The sequence below is a fragment of the Nicotiana tabacum genome, chromosome 2, assembly GCF_000715075.1.
Source record: "Nicotiana tabacum cultivar K326 chromosome 2, ASM71507v2, whole genome shotgun sequence".
NCBI lineage: Eukaryota > Viridiplantae > Streptophyta > Magnoliopsida > Solanales > Solanaceae > Nicotiana > Nicotiana tabacum.
In genome coordinates this window covers 71,174,453-71,183,094 of record NC_134081.1, presented here as the reverse complement: position 1 = coordinate 71,183,094, position 8,642 = coordinate 71,174,453, and the positions used below count along the sequence as shown (strand labels likewise).

Sequence of the window (8,642 nt, the reverse complement as noted above, 5' to 3'; positions counted from 1 at the left end):
ATATATCACTATTTTGGAAACGTTGGGAAAATATTATTTTCTGCTTCAGTCAAATTTGATATGAAATTACTATGTGGAGTTTTAAATGTGTCATGACCCGAAATTTTCTACTGACGGGACCGTGATGGCGCCTAACATTTTACTTGGTAGGCAAGCCAATTTTTTATTTTCATTCAATAATTAACAATAATTAACTAAGATAAAATATAACAAGTGCGAAATATCATAAATCTGTATTAACTACTACCATCCGGATCTAGAGTCACAATTTATGAGTATTCTAGAATTTGCTACAAGTAATAGTCAGAAAGAAATACAACTGTCTGAATGAATGAAACAGTAGAATAGAAAAGATAGATAGGGACTTCAAGGTCTGTGAACGCCAACAGATCTACCTTGAGTCTCCGGACAACGGACCAATAGCAAAATCTCGATCAACCCGAGCCAGTATCAAAATCTGCACAGAAAGTGCAGAGTGCAGTATCAGTACAACCGACCCCATGTACTGGTAAGTGTCGAGCCTAACCTTGAAGAAGTAGTGACGAGGCTAAGGCAAGGCACCTACAAATTAACCTGTACAATTTAACAGTGTATATACAATTAACAGAAATGAAGAACTAAATAGGAAATGTCGGGAGGGGAACATACTGAGGGGAATACAAGATAAAGAACTAAACAGAATGATCACCGGAGCAGTCAATATACCATGAATCAACAGGAATAGTGAATACAGTAAGGAAACAAATGCACGGCATCACCTTTCATGCTTTTACTCTCAATCTCACCATAAAAATCAATAGAAACGACACGATATCACCCTTCGTGCATTAACTCTCATATCATGGCACGACATCACCCTTTGTGCATTAACACTCACAATATGGCAGGACATCACTCTTCGTGTATTAACACTCACAATATGACACGATATCACCCTTCGTGCATTAACACTCACAATATGGCACGACATCACCCTTCGTGCATTAACACTCTCCCTTACCATAATGCAATGCATAAATAACAACAGGGAGATAGAATAACAAGTACAAACCTTACTTCAATATTTGGTTCCATAATATCAATCTCAACTTTGAAATAAAAACTCAATTATCACCAGAAAATCTGTAAACATGATAAGAACGATAAATTGAACAACACTAGTATAACACATCGCAATTAGGCATAGGGTTGAGACAATATAAGAAAAACTGAGAAACATGGAAAACAGGTAAATTAGTGGCGGATAAGTACTCGTTACCTCACATATACGCCGCTCACATGAATTTCACTTAGCAAGTAATCTAAGGTTCCTAATTCCCTCAAGTCAGGGCTAGACACAACACTTACCTTGCTCCGAAGGCCACTTAATTCTCAATCACTGCTTTTTCTTTGGAATTCACCTCCAAACCACTCTTATCTATTCAAATATGACTCAATAATATCAAATATTGCTAAAGGAATCAATTACTTGCATAAATTTAGATTTCCTAAATTTTCCTCCAAAAAGTCAAAAATCAACCCCGGGCCTGCTTGATCAAAACCCGAGGTTCGGACCAAAATCCATTTACCCATTCACCCCGAGCCTGAATATATAATTGGTTTTGGAATCCGACCTCAAATTGAGGTCTAAATCCCCAAATTTCTGAAATCCCTAGTTTCTACCCAAAACCCCTAATTCTACCGTGAAAACCTTAGATTTTTGGTTGAAGTCTTGTAAAAATGTAGTGAAAGATTGAAAGAAACTAGTTTAGAATCACTTACCCATGATTTGGGGAAGAGATGGTCTTCGGAAAATCGCCTCTTGTGTTTTAGGTCTTGAAAATTTGGGAAATGAATGAAAATTCCCGTCCAAAAGTCACTTTGTTCAGCTGCAGACGTCGCATTTGCGACCTGAGTTTCGCAAATGCAAAGCTCGCAATTGCGAAGGGGCTATCGTAATTGCGAAGCCTTCACAATCCTTATGCCCTTCGCAAATGCGAGGAAAGTGTTGCAATTGCGATCACTGATCTCGCAAATACGCACAAAAGATCGCATTTGTGATCCATACCCCTCCCAGACACCACTCGCAAATGCGAAGAAAAGTTCGCAATTGCGAACACAGGCTGGCCCAGCTTCTCTTCGCATTTGCGATGAGAAGTTCGCAAATGCGACCTCAACAGTGATCGCAAATGCCAACCCTGACCTCGCATTTGCGAGGTCTGAGACCTGCAACACAGTTGAAGCACACCAGTTATTATTCTAAGTCCAAATCACTCCGTAGCCTATCCAAAACTCACTTGAGCCCTCGGGGCTCCAAACCAAACATGCACACAAGTCTAAAAACATCATACGAACTTGATCGCACGATAAAATCGCCAAAATAACACCTAGAACAACGAATTTAGCACCAAATCAAATAAAATTCTCAAGAACACTTTAAAATTCATATCTTCTCAACTGGACGTCCGAATCACGTCAAATCAACTCCGTTTCTCACCTAATTTCACATACAAGTCTTAAATATCATAATGAACTTGTATCGGACTCCGTAACCAAAATACGGACCCGATACTAACAATTCCAAATATCAATCAATTCTTAAAAATAAATAATTTTCAGACTTTTAATTTTCATCAAAAATATAAATCAAGCTAGGGACCTCCGAATTCAATCCCGGGCATACGCCCAGGTCCCATAATTCGATACTGACCTATCGGAATCATCAAAATACGGATCCGGGCTAGTTTACAAAAAATGTTGACCGAAGTCAACTAAAATTAATTTTTAAGATAAAAATTCTTATTTGCATTAATTTTCAACATAAAAGCTTTCCAGAAACCTGCCCGGACTACACACACAAATCGAGGAGGATAAAAATAAGATTTTAAGGCTTAAGAGTACAGATTCGAGATCTAAAATATAAAATGACCCTTTTGGGTCATCACAATCTCCACCTCTAAAACAACCATTCGTCCTCCAACGGACATAGAAAAGTATCTGGGCTGGTAAAAAGGTGGGGATATCTACTCTGCATATCGAATTCGAACTCCCAAGTAGCTGCCTCAATAGGCTGACCTCTCCACTGCACTCGAACTGAAGGGTAAATCTTTGATCTCAACTGGCGAACCTGCCGGTCTAGAATAGCCACCGGCTCCTCCTCGTAAATCAAATCCTTGTCCAATTGGACAGAGCTGAAATCTAAGACGTAGGACGGGTCACCATGATATTTCCGGAGCATAGACACATGGAACACCGGATGAACCACTGATAAACTAGGTGGCAATGCAAGCCTGTAGGCTACTTCATCCACCCTTTCAAGAATTTCAAAGTGTCTGATGTACCTAGGGCTCAACTTGTCCTTCTTTCCGAACCTCATTACACCTTTCATAGGTGAAACCCGGAGCAATATTCTTTCTCCAACCATGAATGCAATATCACAAACTTTATGGTCGGCATAACTCTTTTGCCTAGACTGAGCTGTGCGAAGTCGATCCTGAATAATCTTGACCTTATTCAAGGCATCCTGTACCAAATCGTACCCAACAACCGAGCCTCTCCCGGTTCAAACCAACCAACTGGCAATCGGCATCACCTTACATATAATGCCTCATATGGAGCCATCTGAATGCTCGGCTGGTAGCTATTATTATAAGCAAACTCCGCAAGTGGCAAGAAATGATCCCAAGAACCTCCAAAGTCTATAACACAAGCGCGGAATATATCTTCCAATATTTGAATAGTGCGCTCTGATTGTCTGTTTGTCTGTGGATGAAATATTGTACTCAACTCCATCCGCATGCCTAACTCACGCTATATAGCCCTCCAGAAATATGAGGTAAACTGCGTACCTTGGTCAGATATAATGGACACGGGAACACCGTGAAGACGGATGATCTCACGAATATAAATCTTTGCTAACCGCTCTGAGGAATAGGTAACTGCCACAGGAATGAAGTGCGCTGACTTAGTCAGCCTGTCCACAATGACCTAAACTGCATCGAACTTCCTTTGAGTCTGTGAAAGTCTAACATAAAGTCCATAGTGATACACTCCCACTTTCACTCAGGGATATCTAACCTCTAAAGTAAACCATCAGGTCTTTGATGCTCACACTTTACCTGCTGGCAATTTAGGCATCGAGCTACATAGGCAACTATGTCCTTCATCATTCGCCTCCACCAATAATGCTGCCTCAAGTCCTGATACATCTTGGCGGCGCCCAGGTGAATAGAATACCGGGAACTGTGGGACTCCTCAAGGATCAACCCATGAAGTCCATCCACATTAGGCACACAAATACGACCCTGTATCCTCGAAACTCCGTCATCTCCAATATTAACCTGCTTGGCACCACCGTGCCATACTGTGTCTCTAAGGACAAGTAAACGAGGATCGTCATCCTGTCGATCTCTGATGCGCTCAAATAAAGAAGACCGAGCAACTATACAAGCTAGAACGCGGCTGGGCTCAGAAACATCTAACCTCACGAACTGGTTGGCCAATGCCTGAACATCCAATGAAAGCGATCTCTCACCAACTGGAATATATGCAAGGCTACCCATACTGACTGACTTTCTACTCAAAGCATCGGCCACTGCATTGGCCTTCCCGGGATGATATAATATGGTGATATCATAGTCTTTCATTAGCTCCAGCCACCTCCTCTGCCTCAAATTGAGTTCCTTCTGCTTGAATAAATACTGCAAGCTCTGATGATCCGTAAATATCATTAGTGTCGTAAAGATAGTGCTTCCAAATCTTCAGCGCGTGAACAATGGCTGCCAGCTCTAGATCATGAACATGGTAATTCTTCTCGTGAACCTTCAGCTACCGTGAAGCATATGCAATAACCTTGCCACCCTGTATCAATACCGCACCCAGACCAATACGAGATGCGTCACAATATACTGTATAAGATCCTGAACCTGTGGGTAACACCAATACCGGTGCCGTAGTCAAAGCTGTCTTGAGATTCTGAAAGCTCGCTTCACACTCGTCTGACCACCTGAACGGGGCACCCTTCTGGGTCAATCTGGTCAACGGCGCTGCTATGGATGAAAACCCCTCCACAAATCGACGGTAATAGCCCGCCAAACCCAAGAAACTACGGATCTCTATAGCTGATGTCAGTCTAGGCCAGTTCTGAACTGCCTCAATCTTTTTAGGATCCACCTGAATACCCTTTGCTGATACAACGTGACACAAGAAAGTAACTGAACTCAACCAAAACTCGCATTTTGAGAACTTAGCATATAACTGGCTGTCTTTCAAAGTCTGAAGAACGATCCGAAGGTGCTGTTTATGCTCCTCTTGACTGCGGGAGTAGATCAAGATATTATCAATAAATACAACCACAAAGAAATCCAAGTAGGGTTTGAACACCCGGTTCATCAAATCCATGAATGCTGCTGGGGCATTTGTCAGCCCAAATGACATCACTAGAAACTCATATTTTCCATACCGAGTCCTAAAAGCTATCTAAGGAACATCGGATGCCCTAATCCTCAACTGATGGTAGCTAGATCTCAAATCAATCTTTGAAAACACCTTGGCACCCTGAAGATGATCAAATAAATCATCAATCCTCGGCAATGGATATTTGTACTTGATGGTGACTTTGTTCAACTGCCGATAATTTATACGCATCCTCATCGATCCATCTTTGTTCTTCACAAATAACACAGGTGCACCCCAGGGCGAGACACTAGGTCTAATGAAGCCCTTATCAAGAAAATCTTGCAACTGCTCCTTCAATTCTTTCAACTCTGGCGGGGCCATGCGATATGGCAAAATGGAAATAGGCTGAGTGCCCGGAGCCAAATCAATGCAAAAATCAATATCCCTGTCGGGTGGCATTCCCGACAGGTCCACAGGAAACACCTCTAAAAACTCACGAACAACCAACACCAAATATATGGAAGGAACCTCCGCACTAGAATCACAGACATAAGCCCAATAAGCTAGACACCCCTTCTCGACCATATGCCGAGCCTTCATATAAGAGATAACCATGCTAGCAAAATGGCCAAGATTCCCTCTCCATTCTAATCGAGGGAACCCCTGCAAGGCTAATGCCTGAAGGGAAGCTACTCAAGGCCTCAAACTGCCGAACGACGCGCTGGAGCTCAAAATGAACGTTCTGGTCATTACAATATTATTATAAAAGTACAAATACAATATTAGTAGACCAAAATAGCCCTAAAATAATTAAACGGAAGAACTCATAGGGAAATGACATAACTACAATAACCTATTTTTTGGACTACAATACCATCTATACTAGCTTTTAATATTTAAGATTTTAAAATTAATAAATAATTATTTATTAAATTCTTATTAAAAATATTAAGGAAGGTTTAATAAAATCAATTTCATAAGAATCCTCTGTATTGGTAATACATTATCACTACATAATGTCCAATACCAAGAACAATAAAAGTAATATTAAATGGACTTCATAAAGAGTTGAAATTGAGAAACATATATCCCACGATAATATATTTTTATAATATATTTGAATGATTTTTACTCAAATAAAATTTTTTAATCAATTTTTCATGTAATATGGATGTAACGACCCGGCCGGTTATTTTGAGAATGTAAGTCCCGTTCGGCGGTGCATGGACCTGAGCAGCTTCGTATTATGTGTATTGACTTGTGTTCATGGTTGAATTCAGTTACCGGATGATTCAGAGTGATTTGGGATACTTGGTCCATAAAATAGAAGTTTAAGTCTTAGGATTTTGACTGACAGGAGAAGGGGATAGAAAAGAGTCAAATTCTGGGGGCAACGGAGATGGTATAGACTAAACTTATAAGTTTAAATTAGGAATGATAATGTGATAACAGAGACAAGGGGATTAAAAAAGTTTTCCCAATCCTTCACTTCCAAAAGCTTTAATTCAATTCAATCGTCTTTAAAGTCGGCATATGCTAAGGTTAAGTTATCAGATGACCAAATGCAATTCTTACAAAAATGGTTATTTTCGGAGCATGGAAGTCACGGTTAAGGGAATGTTTCTCTTTCTAAATTCTCCCTAAAAGAGCACGTAGCAACTATATCACATCAATTGTCACAAGTTGGTTCCTAAAGGGTGTTCATTTGTTCACACTTAGTCTATGTTGCAGCTTCATTACTTGGCACTCATGGTGGATCTTAGTTATTATTTGTAGGTAAAGACTTGGAGACTCAAGAATAAACACGTTAAAACATTAGAAAGATATATCAACATGTTTAAAACATCAGAAGAAACATAAGAAGAGTGTAACAGATCTCATAAGAACCTATACCTGGGGCCTGACGATAGGAAAGTCCAAATGACCATCTAAATCTATCACCACCTTAGCTTGAAAATAGTCTTTTTCCCCTTTATGTGTCTTGACCGAAAGGGTAATATAGAAAATGAAGCTACGACAGCCCCCTCCATTCACCTTCAAAATATCATCAACCTCCCAACAGGTGCTCTAAAACCAGTACAAAGGTAAATTTCTTAGTTACCAAGAAGAAGAAAAAGGAAAAAAGAGCTGACAAGACAAATGAAAGTGTGGCTCGAGCTTACATTAGTATCATTGTATTTCTTAAGTGCCTTTTCCGCATAACCCTTCAACATGACGAGATTCTCAGGATCGGTCAAGTAGTACGGCATTGGGAAAACTGTAACCATCAGGCTAGGTCCTGGATAGTCTTTAATATCAAATCCTTAACAAAGTACACGCAACAAATTCACGGTTAAGGGAATGTTTCTCTTTCTAAATTCTCCCTAAAAGAGCACGTAGCAACTATATAAAAATAATTGTGACAAGTTGACCTCCAAATAATTGATCCATATAATTGCAAAAGTTTTTCCATGCAAGTTTTTCAAGAATATATTATGCAATTGTTAATAATATTGATGACTTATATTTCCCTGATTCATGAAGGATGCTTATGTAATTGGGGGGGGGGGGAGGGAGGAATTGAATGACAATTTCAAACAAGGGATAAATTAGGTACCTCGCTCTCCCTGATCTGTTGGAGGTACTTGTCCCAAACAGCTTCATCAATCTCTTCTTCTGAATCATACCCATCAATATACTGAGCTTTTACGGGACTGGACATACCATCCTCATCACCGGCGGAAGTCGAAGTCTTGCAATCGACCTCTTCACCAAGTTTCTGTTTAGCGTCAGAGAAATCTCCGCTACGAACCCCTGGCTACTGACGAGGAAGCAACGTTCTGAGGTATTGTAGGTGGCGGCGATTCATGAATCATGTCACTTCTCTTGGCAAACCCTACAATCACCCAATTCGGATCACAAAGCGCTACAGCCTACCCGGAATTTATGAGAAGTCCTTTCGTTCAGAGGGATTAGGTTTTTGTTGGAGGCCCGCATCTGGTTTAAAGGTCTCAAATGAGACGACATGTGTCACTTTTGCTTTTGAAGTTTTTTCGGCCTCGTTAAAATTATATAATTTTAACAACTCAAATAAAATAAACTTAAGATATGCAAAATAAAACTCGGTATTTATCCTCAAAATCGAATAACAATTAAATTTGTAAGTGATTTTAAGTATACGTGAATTAACTTGACACAAAACGATAAATTAAATTGTAATTGAAATAAACAATGATAAAGTAAATTCAAACCACACGAATTGAACAGTTACAGTCTTGGGATGTTAG

At 39.9% G+C, this 8,642-nt stretch overlaps 1 long non-coding RNA gene across 2 annotated transcripts; it reads right to left on the bottom strand.

Moving 5' to 3' along the window:
• Nucleotides 1–232: 232 nt before the first annotated feature.
• On the bottom strand, nt 233–8,362 carry LOC107831513 (uncharacterized). 2 transcript variants are annotated; one of them, XR_012701033.1, is made up of 4 exons: nt 7,973–8,362; nt 7,539–7,678; nt 7,270–7,443; nt 233–573 (listed from the first exon to the last, which is right to left on the bottom strand). It is a non-coding gene; the product is annotated as an uncharacterized LOC107831513 (long non-coding RNA). The 2 variants fall into 2 exon arrangements; XR_012701034.1 differs by having other exon boundaries at nt 233–457.
• Nucleotides 8,363–8,642: the final 280 nt, after the last annotated feature.